At 47.5% G+C, this 21576-nt stretch overlaps 2 long non-coding RNA genes across 4 annotated transcripts; both read left to right on the top strand.

Annotated features, from left to right (window-relative positions):
- Window positions 1–9101: 9101 nt before the first annotated feature.
- Window positions 9102–11501, top strand: LOC115628099. Its single transcript, XR_003995745.1, has 5 exons — window positions 9102–9383; window positions 9518–10203; window positions 10296–10698; window positions 10754–11324; window positions 11389–11501. It is a non-coding gene; the product is annotated as an uncharacterized LOC115628099 (long non-coding RNA).
- Window positions 11502–18150: 6649 nt separating this feature from the next.
- Window positions 18151–21304, top strand: LOC115628098. Of its 3 annotated transcripts, none has more exons than XR_003995743.1 (5): window positions 18151–18355; window positions 18935–19166; window positions 19261–19589; window positions 19724–20859; window positions 20915–21304. It is a non-coding gene; the product is annotated as an uncharacterized LOC115628098 (long non-coding RNA). The 3 variants fall into 3 exon arrangements; XR_003995744.1 differs by having other exon boundaries at window positions 19261–20364; window positions 20457–20859; XR_003995742.1 differs by having other exon boundaries at window positions 19261–20859.
- The last annotated feature ends 272 nt before the right edge of the window (window positions 21305–21576 follow it).

The raw sequence follows: 21576 nt of genomic DNA, 5'->3' as shown, positions 1-21576 counted from the left end.
TATCTTCGAACCCATTCCGCTCGAGGCACTACCACATGGTCAGCCCTCGGCACTGCTGGCATTCGATTCGAAATTCTTAAGTTTGGGCGCCATATTGTTACGACCACGCTTCTCGACTTGGGCAACGCCGGCTGGCTCATCGGATCTCCGATCAGGGCGTGAGTCCATCCCAATGCCCGCGTGAGTCGAACAAATACCGATTACTCGGTTACGGCAAAACATCCACCACTATAAACGTAAACAAACAAACCAATTACGAAATTACAATACGTGCAACAAAAAAAACTACGATGCGACAAAAAAAAACTCTTCCGGCAGTTTCAGTGCACTTCGGTGTTCCTGCCCAAGCGCTCCCGCCCATCCTGTAACCAGCACAGTTTGTGGCTACCCACTGTGGAGCTACGTACTCCTTATTTTGGCCCGGTCGGCTTGGCTATTTCCTCACGAGACAGGTGAGCGTACGCATAAATACATGTAAACACTTATGTTCATATTAAAGTTTAATTCAATTCAATTCTCTTTCCTTTTTTTTTTTCTTTACAATTAAAGCACCGGACACACGATGGCGTTGGCGTCGCTAGCATCAACACCTGGTACCAGAACGGACTCACTCAGTTTAGGCTTCTACGGCACGTATCCTCCGTCGTCTATGCTGGCGGTACGGTAGAATCCGCTGGTCGGTGGGATAGCCCTGAAGACGCGGCTGTACGGGCTGCCGCTGACGAAGAAGCGACGATGAGACGATGATGGCGATGCGGGCGGTCAATTCAGCCTCAACATGCGTCGAAACGTGGTCGGCGGGACGATTGGGCATGTGCTGGTGGCTACCAATTGCCCAATATCCAAAATGTAGCATAAGTCCAAAATAAACAGACCCAGCGGCCGCTCGTCTGCTGCTGGGTCTATGATTATCTGACACGTAGACATTGGCATAAATTTCTTTCATTTATTTTCTAACCTTTTTTTCTCTTACCTATTTTCAGGTTATAGGTATATTCAAAATTCTTTCAGGTCTGTGTCCGTGCTCCGTCCTTGCTCGTCTCATTCACCAGCAACAATGCCGCCACCACCTCGCGTACCGCGTGGCTCTTTCAAAACCCTTTTGCATCCGTTTATTCCCATCCTTCTCCTGCCGCCATCTCCTACTCCCATTTCCAGCAACCATGGCCTGCTGCCGCAACAGCTGGCACTGTCACTTCCCGGTACCGCAAGGTGGCGCTGGTAACCGGTTGCGCCGATAAATGTATGCTGGCGTAGCCAGAAACCGCGGCCGATAATTAGCCGATGCAACACCAACGCAAAGGTGCGAGTGACGCCATCCGGAATGCTGCAACCTTTGCGCGCATCATCTCCGCCGTCGCGCGACTTCGGCTTTCGATCCTTCCGACACGCCCAACGTAGGCCACACCCACTCTTCGCTCGCGCTTAAGAGCGCAAATCTTTTGCGTGGAAAACTCCCAGAGGCCTTCCTTGCAGATCTTCAACTTCGTACGCGTTGCTTCCAACTGCTCGGACCACTCGCGACTTCAAGAACTTCCTCGCAAACTTCGCGTTGAACGCTTTGCTAAAGTCGCTGAGTACGAAGTTTCGGCGGTAGACTTCTTGGCCCGGGACAGCATGGAACTTACGCGCTCGTTGGTCAAAGCGGGCTCTACTTCGCTCATACGCGGTATGCAGGTGTCTTTGCACCTTCTCCTGGACAAGTTTCTGTCTGTCGCTTTTATTTAATACTGACATCTCGTGGTCGCCCATCGACTTCAGTTTCCTCGCCAATTCATATTGGGACCCATGCAACATCATGTGCTGCCCGAAGAGTGCAAAGAACGGCGTCTTTCCTGTCGCCGCGTGCACGCTGTTTCGAATCGCCACCTCGATTTCCGGCAGATGCAAATCCCCCTCTCTATGATCCTGTTCCAGGTATGCTCTAATGGCTGCCAATACGGTGCGGTTGACCCGTTCCGAGGCGTTGCTCTGGGGCGAATATACCGGGGTCTTCAGATGCTTGATCCCGTACGCACCAATCATCTCCGCAAACGTCGCTGAAGTAAATTGCCGGCCATTGTCTGAATGCATCACCTCTGGCACTCCAAATGTGTGAAAGACGTTGTTCACCAGAAATTCCACCACATTTCACGACGTAGCCTTCCTCATCGCTTTCAAGAAGGTAAACTTCGTGAAATGATCGACGACGATGAATATAAACGCTTGGCATTGCCGTCGTGTGTTTGGGCCCTGCTTGCGCTTTGCCTTGGCTCAGGCCTTTTCGGGACTGCTCCTCTGCTGACGTGATCAGACACCTGCTGCTCGGCGCGCAATTCAGGTACGTAGTCCACGCCTGTTCTGACCGGTAGCAATGCCTCGTTAACCGCTCGCATTAATTCCAGGAAGCCTTTTCGAATCTCCTCCTGCAACACTTGGCTTACTCCGTCCACCTGCGCATGCCCATAGGTTTGGTTGGCCTGTGCGATGGCAACATTTACCGCTGACGCCACTTCGCTATCGACGCGCCCCAGTGTGCCATCACGTCGCTCCTCTTGCCTCGAATGCTGTCTGGGCGGTGTTCGCAGCAGACTGCCAGGCCGCGCCGCCACAGCGCCCGCTTCCGAGCCTTCATCGAGCTCTATCAGCCCACCATCTCGAGCTGCCTGCGCCCTCGTATTATACGAGCGCCCTTCACGATGCGTGTCCTGCTCCATTTTATATTATTTATTATCTGTATAATATTTCGCAAAACAAACCGCTGCGGTCAAATTTTGTGTACCAAAACACGTATATTTTTATATTCAAAAAAAAACTAAAATGATATTTGTATATAATTGTACACAACGCCCAAAAGTAAATTATGCGAAAGAAAATATATATATGCTGTATGCGAAATAAATATTTAAATAAGACGATGAGACAAAAATTATAAATTATATAATATATAAAAAAAGACAAAATTTGCACTATACACAACAAAAAATATATATGTATATACGCATAAAAATGTACCTGCACTAAACCAATAAACTCCCTAAAATGTACACAATACAAAAAAATGCTATCTTCTTTTCTTTCTATTTCAGCTTACAAACAAAAACATCAAAAAAAAGTTGTACACCGCCAAAAAAAACTTGCACTCAAACACGATATTCAAAACAAACTCTCACGTTTGACTAATTCAATGAGGGGAGGAAATTCATCATTTTTCCGACCGGAACCACCAGCCGCTCCTTTCTGCGCTTTACATACTTTGCCAGATTCATATTTTATTAATGTATCGCGAGCATTTTATCCACTGTTCCATTCATCCTCATCTGGATGGATGACAATGAAGAGATCTTACCTTTTTACATGCCTCTTTGGATACAAATTTATTCTTATCTGCCCTTAACATTATCCCCCATGCCAGTGCCAGTGCATCGCAGGTAACAACTTCTGTCGCCTGGGCCACTGAAACACTTAAAAGAGTCTAGGGCACACGGACCACATTGCCAACGCAGACAAATAAGCCAAGTGGCACACTCTAAAATAACACTGCAATTAACTATTTACAAAAACATATTATAAATTATGAAAACAAAACACAAAAAAAACCCAAACCAACCAGTAAATAAGTATGAATAAAAATGGGCCTATTCCCTCTATTACACCCGGAGCTTACGCCTTCCACCACCAGGCAATGAATACGTCGCAAGCGAGCGGCTTCATCTAGCCGTCGCGACATACGCATTCTCGAGGCGCTCCCATCGGAATTGCTCTGTCCATTTTTACCATAATTATTTCTTTTCACAAGAAAAAACTAACCAGTTTTGAGGGCGCCCTCGTATCGGCTAATTTATTTTTCTTTTAAATTCCGTGGCCTGCGTACGGTGGCTACATATAACTCTCCCCAATCCAATATCTGGTACAGAGCTTATTTCCCCACCTACATCTGGGCTAAACACATCTTCGAACCCATTCCGCTCGAGGCACTACCACATGGTCAGCCCTCGGCACTGCTGGCATTCGATTCGAAATTCTTAAGTTTGGGCGCCATATTGTTACGACCACGCTTCTCGACTTGGGCAACGCCGGCTGGCTCATCGGATCTCCGATCAGGGCGTGAGTCTATCCATTACGGCAAAACATCCACCACTATAAACGTAAACAAACAAACCAATTACGAAATTACAATACGTGCAACAAAAAAAACTACGATGCGACAAAAAAAAACTCTTCCGGCAGTTTCAGTGCACTTCGGTGTTCCTGCCCAAGCGCTCCCGCCCATCCTGTAACCAGCACAGTTTGTGGCTACCCACTGTGGAGCTACGTACTCCTTATTTTGGCCCGGTCGGCTTGGCTATTTCCTCACGAGACAGGTGAGCGTACGCATAAATACATGTAAACACTTATGTTCATATTAAAGTTTAATTCAATTCAATTCTCTTTCCTTTTTTTTTTCTTTACAATTAAAGCACCGGACACACGATGGGGCCAGGAATCAGGGTTGCGGCGGTACGGCGTTGGCGTCGCTAGCATCAACACCTGGTACCAGAACGGACTCACTCAGTTTAGGCTTCTACGGCACGTATCCTCCGTCGTCTATGCTGGCGGTACGGTAGAATCCGCTGGTCGGTGGGATAGCCCTGAAGACGCGGCTGTACGGGCTGCTGCTGACGAAGATGCGACGATGAGACGATGATGGCGATGCGGGCGGTCAATTCAGCCTCAACATGCGTCGAAACGTGGTCGGCGGGACGATTGGGCATGTGCTGGTGGCTACCAATTGCCCAATATCCAAAATGTAGCATAAGTCCAAAATAAACAGACCCAACGGCCGCTCGTCTGCTGCTGGGTCTATGATTATCTGACACGTAGACATTGGCATAAATTTCTTTCATTTATTTTCTAACCTTTTTTTCTCTTACCTATTTTCAGGTTATAGGTATATTCAAAATTCTTTCAGGTCTGTGTCCGTGCTCCGTCCTTGCTCGTCTCATTCACCAGCAACAATGCCGCCACCACCTCGCGTACCGCGTGGCTCTTTCAAAACCCTTTTGCATCCGTTTATTCCCATCCTTCTCCTGCCGCCATCTCCTACTCCCATTTCCAGCAACCATGGCCTGCTGCCGCAACAGCTGGCACTGTCACTTCCCGGTACCGCAAGGTGGCGCTGGTAACCGGTTGCGCCGATAAATGTATGCTGGCGTTGCCAGAAACCGCGGCCGATAATTAGCCGATGCAACACCAACGCAAAGGTGCGAGTGACGCCATCCGGAATGCTGCAACCTTTGCGCGCATCATCTCCGCCGTCGCGCGACTTCGGCTTTCGATCCTTCCGACACGCCCAACGTAGGCCACACCCACTCTTCGCTCGCGCTTAGGAGCGCAAATCTTTTGCGTGGAAAACTCCCAGGGGCCTTCCTTGCAGATCTTCAACTTCGTACGCGTTGCTTCCAACGGCTCGGACCACTCGCGACTTCAGGAACTTCCTCGCAAACTTCGCGTTGAACGCTTTGCTAAAGTCGCTGAGTACGAAGTTTCGGCGGTAGACTTCTTGGCCCGGGACAGCATGGAACTTACGCGCTCGTTGGTCAAAGCGGGCTCTACTTCGCTCATACGCGGTATGCAGGTGTCTTTGCACCTTCTCCTGGACAAGTTTCTGTCTGTCGCTTTTATTTAATACTGACATCTCGTGGTCGCCCATCGACTTCAGTTTCCTCGCCAATTCATATTGGGACCCATGCAACATCATGTGCTGCCCGAAGAGTGCAAAGAACGGCGTCTTTCCTGTCGCCGCGTGCACGCTGTTTCGAATCGCCACCTCGATTTCCGGCAGATGCAAATCCCCCTCTCTATGATCCTGTTCCAGGTATGCTCTAATGGCTGCCAATACGGTGCGGTTGACCCGTTCCGAGGCGTTGCTCTGGGGCGAATATACCGGGGTCTTCAGATGCTTGATCCCGTACGCACCAATCATCTCCGCAAACGTCGCTGAAGTAAATTGCCGCCCATTGTCTGAATGCATCACCTCTGGCACTCCAAATGTGTGAAAGACGTTGTTCACCAGAAATTCCACCACATTTCACGACGTAGCCTTCCTCATCGCTTTCAAGAAGGTAAACTTCGTGAAATAATCGACGACGATGAATATAAACGCTTGGCATTGCCGTCGTGTGTTTGGGCCCTGCTTGCGCTTTGCCTTGGCTCAGGCCTTTTCGGGACTGCCTCTCTGCTGACGTGATCAGACACCTGCTGCTCGGCGCGCAATTCAGGTACGTAGTCCACGCCTGTTCTGACCGGTAGCAATGCCTCGTTAACCGCTCGCATTAATTCCAGGAAGCCTTTTCGAATCTCCTCCTGCAACACCTGGCTTACTCCGTTCACCTGCGCATGCCCATAGGTTTGGTTGGCCTGTGCGATGGCAACATTTACCGCTGACGCCACTTCGCTATCGACGCGCCCCGGTGTGCCATCACGTCGCTCCTCTTGCCTCGAATGCTGTCTGGGCGGTGTTCGCAGCAGACTGACAGGCCGCGCCGCCACAGCGCCCGCTTCCGAGCCTTCATCGAGCTCTATCAGCCCACCATCTCGAGCTGCCTGCGCCCTCGTATTATACGAGCGCCCTTCACGATGCGTGTCCTGCTCCATTTTATTTTATTTATTATCTGTATAATATTTCGCAAAACAAACCGCTGCGGTCAAATTTTGTGTACCAAAACACGTATATTTTTATATTCCAAAAAAAAACTAAAATGATATTTGTATATAATTGTACACAACGCCCAAAAGTAAATTATGCGAAAGAAAATATATATATGCTGTATGCGAAATAAATATTTAAATAAGACGATGAGACAAAAATTATAAATTATATAATATATAAAAAAAGACAAAATTTGCACTATACACAACAAAAAATATATATGTATATACGCATAAAAATGTACCTGCACTAAACCAATAAACTCCCTAAAATGTACACAACACAAAAAAAAATGCTATCTTCTTTTCTTTCTATTTCAGCTTACAAACAAAAACATCAAAAAAAAGATGTACACCGCCAAAAAAAACTTGCACTCAAACACGATATTCAAAACAAACTCTCACGTTTGACTAATTCAATGAGGGGAGGAAATTCATCATTTCTCCGACCGGAACCACCAGCCGCTCCTTTCTGCGCTTTACATACTTTGCCAGATTCATATTTTATTAATGTATCGCGAGCATTTTATCCACTGTTCCATTCATCCTCATCTGGATGGATGACAATGAAGAGATCTCAGCTTTTTACATGCCTCTTTGGATACAAATTTATTCTTATCTGCCCTTAACATTATCCCCCATGCCAGTGCCAGTGCATCGCAGGTAACAACTTCTGTCGCCTGGGCCACTGAAACACTTAAAAGCCTCTAGGGCACACGGACCACATTGCCAACGCAGACAAATAAGCCAAGTGGCACACTCTAAAATAACACTGCAATTAACTATTCACCAAAAACATATTATAAATTATGAAAACAAAACACAAAAAAAACCCAAACCAACCAGTAAATAAGTATGAATAAAAATGGGCCTATTCCCTCTATTACACCCGGAGCTTACGCCTTCCACCACCAGGCAATGAATACGTCGCAAGCGAGCGGCTTCATCTAGCCGTCGCGACATACGCATTCTCGAGGCGCTCCCATCGGAATTGCTCTGTCCATTTTTACCATAATTATTTCTTTTCACAAGAAAAAACTAACCAGTTTTGACGGCGCCCTCGTATCGGCTAATTTATTTTTCTTTTAAATTCCGTGGCCTGCGTACGGTGGCTACATATACCTCTCCCCAATCCAATATCTGGTACAGAGCTTATTTCCCCACCTACATCTGGGCTAAACACATCTTCGAACCCATTCCGCTCGAGGCACTACCACACGGTCAGCCCTCGGCACTGCTGGCATTCGATTCGAAATTCTTAAGTTTGGGCGCCATATTGTTACGACCACGCTTCTTGACTTGGGCAACGCCGGCTGGCTCATCGGAATTCCGATCAGGGCGTGAGTCCATCCCAATGCCCGCGTGAGTCGAACAAATACCGATTACTCGGTTACGGCAAAACATCCACCACTATAAACGTAAACAAACAAACCAATTACGAAATTACAATACGTGCAACAACAAAAACTACGATGCGACAAAAAAAAACTCCGGCAGTTTCAGTGGACTTCGGTGTTCCTGCCCAAGCGCTCCCGCCCATCCTGTAGCCAGCACAGTTTGTGGCTACCTACTATGGAGCTACGTACTCCTTATTTTGGCCCGGGCGGTGAGTTCATCCCCCCCCCCCCCCCCCCCCCCCCCCCCCTCACTCTACGTGTCTAGCAAAAACGCGTCATTATTTTTCTTTCCAAAACGTTATAATCTGTGCCGGTGTATGGACGTGTACAATATTAATTTAAATTACTTAACAAATGACCACAAAACATTAAAATAAAATAAATACAAACGTATGCGCACCAATGTGTGCGTGTAAATGTATGTTGGTGAATATACGTATGTGCGATAAATATATGTTTGTGAATATAAGTGCTATGATTGTATGTTGGTATATATGTATGTTGTGTACAGGTTGTGATATGTATATGAATGTAGTGCTATGAATGTAAAGTATATATAAATGTTGCACGATGTATAGAAATGTTATGACATGTATGTAAATGTTGTGTCATTTATGTATATATGTGTATATGTATATAAGTGTTGTGATATGTTATAAATGTTGGGATATGTATATGAATGTTGTGCTATGAATGTATATATAAATGTTGCCCGATGTATGTATAAATGTTATGACATGTATGTAAATGTTGTGTTGTGCGTATTAAAGGGTATATAAATGTGGAACAATGTGTGTATCTTGCAGCCCAGGCTATGACCTATTGCAACCGAACGAGAACGAAAACCCAATTTGGACGGCCTATGTACTTGGATCAGCTATGGACGCGAATCGCCTTCCCTCCACAGAGCTCTAGGGGTCAGGGGCACTCCTATTTATTTTACTCTCAATTCAATTTTCTTTCCTTTTTTTTTTCTTTACAATTAAAGCACCGGACACACGATGGGGCCAGGAATCAGGGTTGCGGCGGTACGGCGTTGGCGTCGCTAGCATCAACACCTGGTACCAGAACGGACTCACTCAGTTGAGGCTTCTACGGCACGTATCCTCCGTCGTCTATGCTGGCGGTACGGTAGAATCCGCTGGTCGGTGGGATAGCCCTGAAGACGCGGCTGTACGGGCTGCCGCTGACGAAGATGCGACGATGAGACGATGATGGCGATGCGGGCGGTCAATTCAGCCTCAACATGCGTCGAAACGTGGTCGGCGGGACGATTGGGCATGTGCTGGTGGCTACCAATTGCCCAATATCCAAAATGTAGCATAAGTCCAAAATAAACAGACCCAGCGGCCGCTCGTCTGCTGCTGGGTCTATGATTATCTGACACGTAGACATTGGCATAAATTTCTTTCATTTATTTTCTAACCTTTTTTTCTCTTACCTATTTTCAGGTTATAGGTATATTCAAAATTCTTTCAGGTCTGTGTCCGTTCTCCGTCCTTGCTCGTCTCATTCACCAGCAACAATGCCGCCACCACCTCGCGTACCGCGTGGCTCTTTCAAAACCCTTTTGCATCCGTTTATTCCCATCCTTCTCCTGCCGCCATCTCCTACTCCCATTTCCAGCAACCATGGCCTGCTGCCGCAACAGCTGGCACTGTCACTTCCCGGTACCGCAAGGTGGCGCTGGTAACCGGTTGCGCCGATAAATGTATGCTGGCGTTGCCAGAAACCGCGGCCGATAATTAGCCGATGCAACACCAACGCAAAGGTGCGAGTGACGCCATCCGGAATGCTGCAACCTTTGCGCGCATCATCTCCGCCGTCGCGCGACTTCGGCTTTCGATCCTTCCGACACGCCCAACGTAGGCCACACCCACTCTTCGCTCGCGCTTAGGAGCGCAAATCTTTTGCGTGGAAAACTCCCAGAGGCCTTCCTTGCAGATCTTCAACTTCGTACGCGTTGCTTCCAACGGCTCGGCCCACTCGCGACTTCAGGAACTTCCTCGCAAACTTCGCGTTGAACGCTTTGCTAAAGTCGCTGAGTACGAAGTTTCGGCGGTAGACTTCTTGGCCCGGGACAGCATGGAACTTACGCGCTCGTTGGTCAAAGCGGGCTCTACTTCGCTCATACGCGGTATGCATGTGTCTTTGCACCTTCTCCTGGACAAGTTTCTATCTGTCGCTTTTATTTAATACTGACATCTCGTGGTCGCCCATCGACTTCAGTTTCCTCGCCAATTCATATTGGGACCCATGCAACATCATGTGCTGCCCGAAGAGTGCAAAGAACGGCGTCTTTCCTGTCGCCGCGTGCACGCTGTTTCGAATCGCCACCTCGATTTCCGGCAGATGCAAATCCCCCTCTCTATGATCCTGTTCCAGGTATGCTCTAATGGCTGCCAATACGGTGCGGTTGACCCGTTCCGAGGCGTTGCTCTGGGGCGAATATACCGGGGTCTTCAGATGCTTGATCCCGTACGCACCAATCATCTCCGCAAACGTCGCTGAAGTAAATTGCCGCCCATTGTCTGAATGCATCACCTCTGGCACTCCAAATGTGTGAAAGACGTTGTTCACCAGAAATTCCACCACATTTCACGACGTAGCCTTCCTCATCGCTTTCAAGAAGGTAAACTTCGTGAAATAATCGACGACGATGAATATAAACGCTTGGCCTTGCTTAGTTCTAGGGTATTTCCCTAGGAAATCAACATATAGCTTCTGGAAAGGCCGCCCTGTCACCACCTCAGCACCGAGACTGACCTGCATTTTAAAATTTGCCGCCTTGGTCTCTTTGCAGACTTGGCAGCCTCGCACAAACTCCGCGACTTGACACGCCATCCTCGGCCAATAGAAGTACCGCCGTAGATTTTCCAGCGTCTTCGCAACTCCTCCGTGTCCCGCTGTTTCCTCGCAATGGGCTCTCGTAATCAGGGCTCCTGTTAACGCGCTGGGCACCCACAGCTTCCACTCGATTCCGTCTAGCTGTGCCTCAAGGCGGTTGAATGCGGTCCGTTTGTAAATGACGCCGTCCACGACTTGCAAGTCAATTCTCGGTATTCCTCCGATTCAAATTCAGCCGTTTCCATGCCTAGAATTTCACCTGGAGCTAGCGCCAGTTCATCCACCGCCTATACTCTCGGCTCGAGCCGTCGTGTGTTTGGGCCCTGCTTGCGCTTTGCCTTGGCTCAGGCCTTTTCGGGACTGCTCCTCTGCTGACGTGATCAGACACCTGCTGCTCGGCGCGCAATTCAGGTACGTAGTCCACGCCTGTTCTGACCGGTAGCAATGCCTCGTTAACCGCTCGCATTAATTCCAGGAGGCCTTTTCGAATCTCCTCCTGCAACACCTGGCTTACTCCGTCCACCTGCGCATGCCCATAGGTTTGGTTGGCCTGTGCGATGGCAACATTTACCGCAGACGCCACTTCGCTATCGACGCGCCCCGGTGTGCCATCACGTCGCTCCTCTTGCCTCGAATGCTGTCTGGGCGGTGTTCGCAGCAGACTGACAGGCCGCGCCGCCACAGCGCCCGCTTCCGAGCCTTCATCGAGCTCTATCAGCCCACCATCTCGAGCTGCCTGCGCCCTCGTATTATACGAGCGCCCTTCACGATGCGTGTCCTGCTCCATTTTATTTTATTTATTATCTGTATAATATTTCGCAAAACAAACCGCTGCGGTCAAATTTTGTGTACCAAAACACGTATATTTTTATATTCCAAAAAAAAAACTAAAATGATATTTGTATATAATTGTACACAACGCCCAAAAGTAAATTATGCGAAAGAAAATATATATATGCTGTATGCGAAATAAATATTTAAATAAGACGATGAGACAAAAATTATAAATTATATAATATATAAAAAAAGACAAAATTTGCACTATACACAACAAAAAATATATATGTATATACGCATAAAAATGTACCTGCACTAAACCAATAAACTCCCTAAAATGTACACAACACAAAAAAAAATGCTATCTTCTTTTCTTTCTATTTCAGCTTACAAACAAAAACATCAAAAAAAAAGATGTACACCGCCAAAAAAAACTTGCACTCAAACACGATATTCAAAACAAACTCTCACGTTTGACTAATTCAATGAGGGGAGGAAATTCATCATTTCTCCGACCGGAACCACCAGCCGCTCCTTTCTGCGCTTTACATACTTTGCCAGATTCATATTTTATTAATGTATCGCGAGCATTTTATCCACTGTTCCATTCATCCTCATCTGGATGGATGACAATGAAGAGATCTTACCTTTTTACATGCCTCTTTGGATACAAATTTATTCTTATCTGCCCTTAACATTATCCCCCATGCCAGTGCCAGTGCATCGCAGGTAACAACTTCTGTCGCCTGGGCCACTGAAACACTTAAAAGCCTCTAGGGCACACGGACCACATTGCCAACGCAGACAAATAAGCCAAGTGGCACACTCTAAAATAACACTGCAATTAACTATTCACCAAAAACATATTATAAATTATGAAAACAAAACACAAAAAAAACCCAAACCAACCAGTAAATAAGTATGAATAAAAATGGGCCTATTCCCTCTATTACACCCGGAGCTTACGCCTTCCACCACCAGGCAATGAATACGTCGCAAGCGAGCGGCTTCATCTAGCCGTCGCGACATACGCATTCTCGAGGCGCTCCCATCGGAATTGCTCTGTCCATTTTTACCATAATTATTTCTTTTCACAAGAAAAAACTAACCAGTTTTGACGGCGCCCTCGTATCGGCTAATTTATTTTTCTTTTAAATTCCGTGGCCTGCGTACGGTGGCTACATATACCTCTCCCCAATCCAATATCTGGTACAGAGCTTATTTCCCCACCTACATCTGGGCTAAACACATCTTCGAACCCATTCCGCTCGAGGCACTACCACACGGTCAGCCCTCGGCACTGCTGGCATTCGATTCGAAATTCTTAAGTTTGGGCGCCATATTGTTACGACCACGCTTGTTGACTTGGGCAACGCCGGCTGGCTCATCGGAATTCCGATCAGGGCGTGAGTCCATCCCAATGCCCGCGTGAGTCGAACAAATACCGATTACTCGGTTACGGCAAAACATCCACCACTATAAACGTAAACAAACAAACCAATTACGAAATTACAATACGTGCAACAACAAAAACTACGATGCGACAAAAAAAAACTCCGGCAGTTTCAGTGGACTTCGGTGTTCCTGCCCAAGCGCTCCCGCCCATCCTGTAGCCAGCACAGTTTGTGGCTACCTACTATGGAGCTACGTACTCCTTATTTTGGCCCGGTCGGTGAGTTCATCCCCCCCCCCCCCCCCCCCCCCCCCCCTCACTCTACGTGTCTAGCAAAAACGCGTCATTATTTTTCTTTCCAAAACGTTATAATCTGTGCCGGTGTATGGACGTGTACAATATTAATTTAAATTACTTAACAAATGACCACAAAACATTAAAATAAAATAAATACAAACGTATGCGCACCAATGTGTGCGTGTAAATGTATGTTGGTGAATATACGTATGTGCGATAAATATATGTTTGTGAATATAAGTGCTATGATTGTATGTTGGTATATATGTATGTTGTGTACAGGTTGTGATATGTATATGAATGTAGTGCTATGAATGTAAAGTATATATAAATGTTGCACGATGTATAGAAATGTTATGACATGTATGTAAATGTTGTGTCATTTATGTATATATGTGTATATGCATATAAGTGTTGTGATATGTTATAAATGTTGGGATATGTATATGAATGTTGTGCTATGAATGTATATATAAATGTTGCCCGATGTATGTATAAATGTTATGACATGTATGTAAATGTTGTGTTGTGCGTATTAAAGGGTATATAAATGTGGAACAATGTGTGTATCTTGCAGCCCATGCTATGACCTATTGCAACCGAACGAGAACGAAAACCCAATTTGGACGGCCTATGTACTTGGATCAGCTATGGACGCGAATCGCCTTCCCTCCACGGAGCTCTAGGGGTCAGGGGCACTCCTATTTATTTTACTCTCAATTCAATTTTCTTTCCTTTTTTTTTTCTTTACAATTAAAGCACCGGACACACGATGGGGCCAGGAATCAGGGTTGCGGCGGTACGGCGTTGGCGTCGCTAGCATCAACACCTGGTACCAGAACGGACTCACTCAGTTGAGGCTTCTACGGCACGTATCCTCCGTCGTCTATGCTGGCGGTACGGTAGAATCCGCTGGTCGGTGGGATAGCCCTGAAGACGCGGCTGTACGGGCTGCCGCTGACGAAGATGCGACGATGAGACGATGATGGCGATGCGGGCGGTCAATTCAGCCTCAACATGCGTCGAAACGTGGTCGGCGGGACGATTGGGCATGTGCTGGTGGCTACCAATTGCCCAATATCCAAAATGTAGCATAAGTCCAAAATAAACAGACCCAGCGGCCGCTCGTCTGCTGCTGGGTCTATGATTATCTGACACGTAGACATTGGCATAAATTTCTTTCATTTATTTTCTAACCTTTTTTTCTCTTACCTATTTTCAGGTTATAGGTATATTCAAAATTCTTTCAGGTCTGTGTCCGTTCTCCGTCCTTGCTCGTCTCATTCACCAGCAACAATGCCGCCACCACCTCGCGTACCGCGTGGCTCTTTCAAAACCCTTTTGCATCCGTTTATTCCCATCCTTCTCCTGCCGCCATCTCCTACTCCCATTTCCAGCAACCATGGCCTGCTGCCGCAACAGCTGGCACTGTCACTTCCCGGTACCGCAAGGTGGCGCTGGTAACCGGTTGCGCCGATAAATGTATGCTGGCGTTGCCAGAAACCGCGGCCGATAATTAGCCGATGCAACACCAACGCAAAGGTGCGAGTGACGCCATCCGGAATGCTGCAACCTTTGCGCGCATCATCTCCGCCGTCGCGCGACTTCGGCTTTCGATCCTTCCGACACGCCCAACGTAGGCCACACCCACTCTTCGCTCGCGCTTAGGAGCGCAAATCTTTTGCGTGGAAAACTCCCAGAGGCCTTCCTTGCAGATCTTCAACTTCGTACGCGTTGCTTCCAACGGCTCGGCCCACTCGCGACTTCAGGAACTTCCTCGCAAACTTCGCGTTGAACGCTTTGCTAAAGTCGCTGAGTACGAAGTTTCGGCGGTAGACTTCTTGGCCCGGGACAGCATGGAACTTACGCGCTCGTTGGTCAAAGCGGGCTCTACTTCGCTCATACGCGGTATGCATGTGTCTTTGCACCTTCTCCTGGACAAGTTTCTATCTGTCGCTTTTATTTAATACTGACATCTCGTGGTCGCCCATCGACTTCAGTTTCCTCGCCAATTCATATTGGGACCCATGCAACATCATGTGCTGCCCGAAGAGTGCAAAGAACGGCGTCTTTCCTGTCGCCGCGTGCACGCTGTTTCGAATCGCCACCTCGATTTCCGGCAGATGCAAATCCCCCTCTCTATGATCCTGTTCCAGGTATGCTCTAATGGCTGCCAATACGGTGCGGTTGACCCGTTCCGAGGCGTTGCTCTGGGGCGAATATACCGGGGTCTTCAGATGCTTGATCCCGTACGCACCAATCATCTCCGCAAACGTCGCTGAAGTAAATTGCCGCCCATTGTCTGAATGCATCACCTCTGGCACTCCAAATGTGTGAAAGACGTTGTTCACCAGAAATTCCACCACATTTCACGACGTAGCCTTCCTCATCGCTTTCAAGAAGGTAAACTTCGTGAAATAATCGACGACGATGAATATAAACGCTTGGCCTTGCTTAGTTCTAGGGTATTTCCCTAGGAAATCAACATATAGCTTCTGGAAAGGCCGCCCTGTCACCACCTCAGCACCGAGACTGACCTGCATTTTAAAATTTGCCGCCTTGGTCTCTTTGCAGACTTGGCAGCCTCGCACAAACTCCGCGACTTGACACGCCATCCTCGGCCAATAGAAGTACCGCCGTAGATTTTCCAGCGTCTTCGCAACTCCTCCGTGTCCCGCTGTTTCCTCGCAATGGGCTCTCGTAATCAGGGCTCCTGTTAACGCGCTGGGCACCCACAGCTTCCACTCGATTCCGTCTAGCTGTGCCTCAAGGCGGTTGAATGCGGTCCGTTTGTAAATGACGCCGTCCACGACTTGCAAGTCAATTCTCGGTATTCCTCCGATTCAAATTCAGCCGTTTCCATGCCTAGAATTTCACCTGGAGCTAGCGCCAGTTCATCCACCGCCTATACTCTCGGCTCGAGCCGTCGTGTGTTTGGGCCCTGCTTGCGCTTTGCCTTGGCTCAGGCCTTTTCGGGACTGCTCCTCTGCTGACGTGATCAGACACCTGCTGCTCGGCGCGCAATTCAGGTACGTAGTCCACGCCTGTTCTGACCGGTAGCAATGCCTCGTTAACCGCTCGCATTAATTCCAGGAGGCCTTTTCGAATCTCCTCCTGCAACACCTGGCTTACTCCGTCCACCTGCGCATGCCCATAGGTTTGGTTGGCCTGTGCGATGGCAACATTTACCGCAGACGCCACTTCGCTATCGACGCGCCCTGGTGTGCCATCACGTCGCTCCTCTTGCCTCGAATGCTGTCTGGGCGGTGTTCGCAGCAGACTGACAGGCCGCGCCGCCACAGCGCCCGCTTCCGAGCCTTCATCGAGCTCTATCAGCCCACCATCTCGAGCTGCCTGCGCCCTCGTATTATACGAGCGCCCTTCACGATGCGTGTCCTGCTCCATTTTATTTTATTTATTATCTGTATAATATTTCGCAAAACAAACCGCTGCGGTCAAATTTTGTGTACCAAAACACGTATATTTTTATATTCCAAAAAAAAACTAAAATGATATTTGTATATAATTGTACACAACGCCCAAAAGTAAATTATGCGAAAGAAAATATATATATGCTGTATGCGAAATAAATATTTAAATAAGACGATGAGACAAAAATTATAAATTATATAATATATAAAAAAAGACAAAATTTGCACTATACACAACAAAAAATATATATGTATATACGCATAAAAATGTACCTGCACTAAACCAATAAACTCCCTAAAATGTACACAACACAAAAAAAAATGCTATCTTCTTTTCTTTCTATTTCAGCTTACAAACAAAAACATCAAAAAAAAGATGTACACCGCCAAAAAAAACTTGCACTCAAACACGATATTCAAAACAAACTCTCACGTTTGACTAATTCAATGAGGGGAGGAAATTCATCATTTCTCCGACCGGAACCACCAGCCGCTCCTTTCTGCGCTTTACATACTTTGCCAGATTCATATTTTATTAATGTATCGCGAGCATTTTATCCACTGTTCCATTCATCCTCATCTGGATGGATGACAATGAAGAGATCTTACCTTTTTACATGCCTCTTTGGATACAAATTTATTCTTATCTGCCCTTAACATTATCCCCCATGCCAGTGCCAGTGCATCGCAGGTAACAACTTCTGTCGCCTGGGCCACTGAAACACTTAAAAGCCTCTAGGGCACACGGACCACATTGCCAACGCAGACAAATAAGCCAAGTGGCACACTCTAAAATAACACTGCAATTAACTATTCACCAAAAACACCCGGAGCTTACGCCTTCCACCACCAGGCAATGAATACGTCGCAAGCGAGCGGCTTCATCTAGCCGTCGCGACATACGCATTCTCGAGGCGCTCCCATCGGAATTGCTCTGTCCATTTTTACCATAATTATTTCTTTTCACAAGAAAAAACTAACCAGTTTTGACGGCGCCCTCGTATCGGCTAATTTATTTTTCTTTTAAATTCCGTGGCCTGCGTACGGTGGCTACATATACCTCTCCCCAATCCAATATCTGGTACAGAGCTTATTTCCCCACCTACATCTGGGCTAAACACATCTTCGAACCCATTCCGCTCGAGGCACTACCACACGGTCAGCCCTCGGCACTGCTGGCATTCGATTCGAAATTCTTAAGTTTGGGCGCCATATTGTTACGACCACGCTTCTTGACTTGGGCAACGCCGGCTGGCTCATCGGAATTCCGATCAGGGCGTGAGTCCATCCCAATGCATGCGTGAGTCGAACAAATACCGATTACTCGGTTACGGCAAAACATCCACCACTATAAACGTAAACAAACAAACCAATTACGAAATTACAATACGTGCAACAACAAAAACTACGATGCGACAAAAAAAAACTCCGGCAGTTTCAGTGGACTTCGGTGTTCCTGCCCAAGCGCTCCCGCCCATCCTGTAGCCAGCACAGTTTGTGGCTACCTACTATGGAGCTACGTACTCCTTATTTTGGCCCGGTCGGTGAGTTCATCCCCCCCCCCCTCACTCTACGTGTCTAGCAAAAACGCGTCATTATTTTTCTTTCCAAAACATTATAATCTGTGCCGGTGTATGGACGTGTACAATATTAATTTAAATTACTTAACAAATGACCACAAAACATTAAAATAAAATAAATACAAACGTATGCGCACCAATGTGTGCGTGTAAATGTATGTTGGTGAATATACGTATGTGCGATAAATATATGTTTGTGAATATAAGTGCTATGATTGTATGTTGGTATATATGTATGTTGTGTACAGGTTGTGATATGTATATGAATGTAGTGCTATGAATGTAAAGTATATATAAATGTTGCACGATGTATAGAAATGTTATGACATGTATGTAAATGTTGTGTCATTTATGTATATATGTGTATATGTATATAAGTGTTGTGATATGTTATAAATGCTGGGATATGTATATGAATGTTGTGCTATGAATGTATATATAAATGTTGCCCGATGTATGTATAAATGTTATGACATGTATGTAAATGTTGTGTTGTGCGTATTAAAGGGTATATAAATGTGGAACAATGTGTGTATCTTGCAGTCCAGGCTATGACCTATTGCAACCGAACGCGAACGAAAACCCAATTCGGACGGCCTATGTACTTGGATCAGCTATGGACGCGAATCGCCTTCCCTCCACAGAGCTCTAGGGGTCAGGGGCACTCCTATTTATTTTACTCTGGTGGCCAAACACTCACAAATTCTAGGCTGTCCTTCCTATTCGGTTTTACATAACTCTGAGATCAAAGCTTGGCTATTTCCTCACGAGACAGGTGAGCGTACGCATAAATACATGTAAACACTTATGTTCATATTAAAGTTTAATTCAATTCAATTCTCTTTCCTTTTTTTTCTTTACAATTAAAGCACCGGACACACGATGGGGCCAGGAATCAGGGTTGCGGCGGTACGGCGTTGGCGTCGCTAGCATCAACACCTGGTACCAGAACGGACTCACTCAGTTTAGGCTTCTACGGCACGTATCCTCCGTCGTCTATGCTGGCGGTACGGTAGAATCCGCTGGTCGGTGGGATAGCCCTGAAGACGCGGCTGTACGGGCTGCCGCTGACGAAGATGCGACGATGAGACGATGATGGCGATGCGGGCGGTCAATTCAGCCTCAACATGCGTCGAAACGTGGTCGGCGGGACGATTGGGCATGTGCTGGTGGCTACCAATTGCCCAATATCCAAAATGTAGCATAAGTCCAAAATAAACAGACCCAGCGGCCGCTCGTCTGCTGCTGGGTCTATGATTATCTGACACGTAGACATTGGCATAAATTTCTTTCATTTATTTTCTAACCTTTTTTTCTCTTACCTATTTTCAGGTTATAGGTATATTCAAAATTCTTTCAGGTCTGTGTCCGTGCTCCGTCCTTGCTCGTCTCATTCACCAGCAACAATGCCGCCACCACCTCGCGTACCGCGTGGCTCTTTCAAAACCCTTTTGCATCCGTTTATTCCCATCCTTCTCCTGCCGCCATCTCCTACTCCCATTTCCAGCAACCATGGCCTGCTGCCGCAACAGCTGGCACTGTCACTTCCCGGTACCGCAAGGTGGCGCTGGTAACCGGTTGCGCCGATAAATGTATGCTGGCGTTGCCAGAAACCGCGGCCGATAATTAGCCGATGCAACACCAACGCAAAGGTGCGAGTGACGCCATCCGGAATGCTGCAACCTTTGCGCGCATCATCTCCGCCGTCGCGCGACTTCGGCTTTCGCTTAGGAGCGCAAATCTTTTGCGTGGAAAACTCCCAGAGGCCTTCCTTGCAGATCTTCAACTTCGTACGCGTTGCTTCCAACGGCTCGGACTACTCGCGACTTCAGGAACTTCCTCGCAAACTTCGCGTTGAACGCTTTGCTAAAGTCGCTGAATTCCAAATTTTTAGGCGGTAGACTTCTTGGCCCGGGACAGCATGGAACTTACGCGCTCGTTGGTCAAAGCGGGCTCTACTTCGCTCATACGCGGTATGCATGTGTCTTTGCACCTTCTCCTGGACAAGTTTCTGTCTGTCGCTTTTATTTAATACTGACATCTCGTGGTCGCCCATCGACTTCAGTTTCCTCGCCAATTCATATTGGGACCCATGCAACATCATGTGCTGCCCGAAGAGTGCAAAGAACGGCGTCTTTCCTGTCGCCGCGTGCACGCTGTTTCGAATCGCCACCTCGATTTCCGGCAGATGCAAATCCCCCTCTCTATGATCCTGTTCCAGGTATGCTCTAATGGCTGCCAATACGGTGCGGTTGACCCGTTCCGAGGCGTTGCTCTGGGGCGAATATACCGGGGTCTTCAGATGCTTGATCCCGTACGCACCAATCATCTCCGCAAACGTCGCTGAAGTAAATTGCCGGCCATTGTCTGAATGCATCACCTCTGGCACTCCAAATGTGTGAAAGACGTTGTTCACCAGAAATTCCACCACATTTCCCGACGTAGCCTTCCTCATCGCTTTCAAGAAGGTAAACTTCGTGAAATAATCGACGACGATGAATATAAACGCTTGGCCTTGCTTAGTTCTAGGGTATTTCCCTAGGAAATCAACATATAGCTTCTGGAAAGGCCGCCCTGTCACCACCTCAGCACCGAGACTGACCTGCATTTTAAAATTTGCCGCCTTGGTCTCTTTGCAGACTTGGCAGCCTCGCACAAACTCCGCGACTTGACACGCCATCCTCGGCCAATAGAAGTACCGCCGTAGATTTTCCAGCGTCTTCGCAACTCCTCCGTGTCCCGCTGTTTCCTCGCAATGGGCTCTCGTAATCAGGGCTCCTGTTAACGCGCTGGGCACCCACAGCTTCCACTCGATTCCGTCTAGCTGTGCCTCAAGGCGGTTGAATGCGGTCCGTTTGTAAATGACGCCGTCCACGACTTGCAAGTCAATTCTCGGTATTCCTCCGATTCAAATTCAGCCGTTTCCATGCCTAGAATTTCACCTGGAGGTAGCGCCAGTTCATCCACTGCCTATACTCTCGGCTCGAGCCGTCGTGTGTTTGGGCCCTGCTTGCGCTTTGCCTTGGCTCAGGCCTTTTGGGACTGCTCCTCTGCTGACGTGATCAGACACCTGCTGCTCGGCGCGCAATTCAGGTACGTAGTCCACGCCTGTTCTGACCGGTAGCAATGCCTCGTTAACCGCTCGCATTAATTCCAGGAAGCCTTTTCGAATCTCCTCCTGCAAC

This window comes from Scaptodrosophila lebanonensis, unplaced genomic scaffold, assembly GCF_003285725.1.
Source record: "Scaptodrosophila lebanonensis strain 11010-0011.00,11010-0021.00 unplaced genomic scaffold, SlebRS2 tig00000101-arrow-pilon, whole genome shotgun sequence".
NCBI classification, from domain to species: domain Eukaryota; kingdom Metazoa; phylum Arthropoda; class Insecta; order Diptera; family Drosophilidae; genus Scaptodrosophila; species Scaptodrosophila lebanonensis.
The sequence above is the reverse complement of the archived record's forward strand: the minus strand, read 5'-3'. Positions and strand labels throughout refer to the sequence as shown.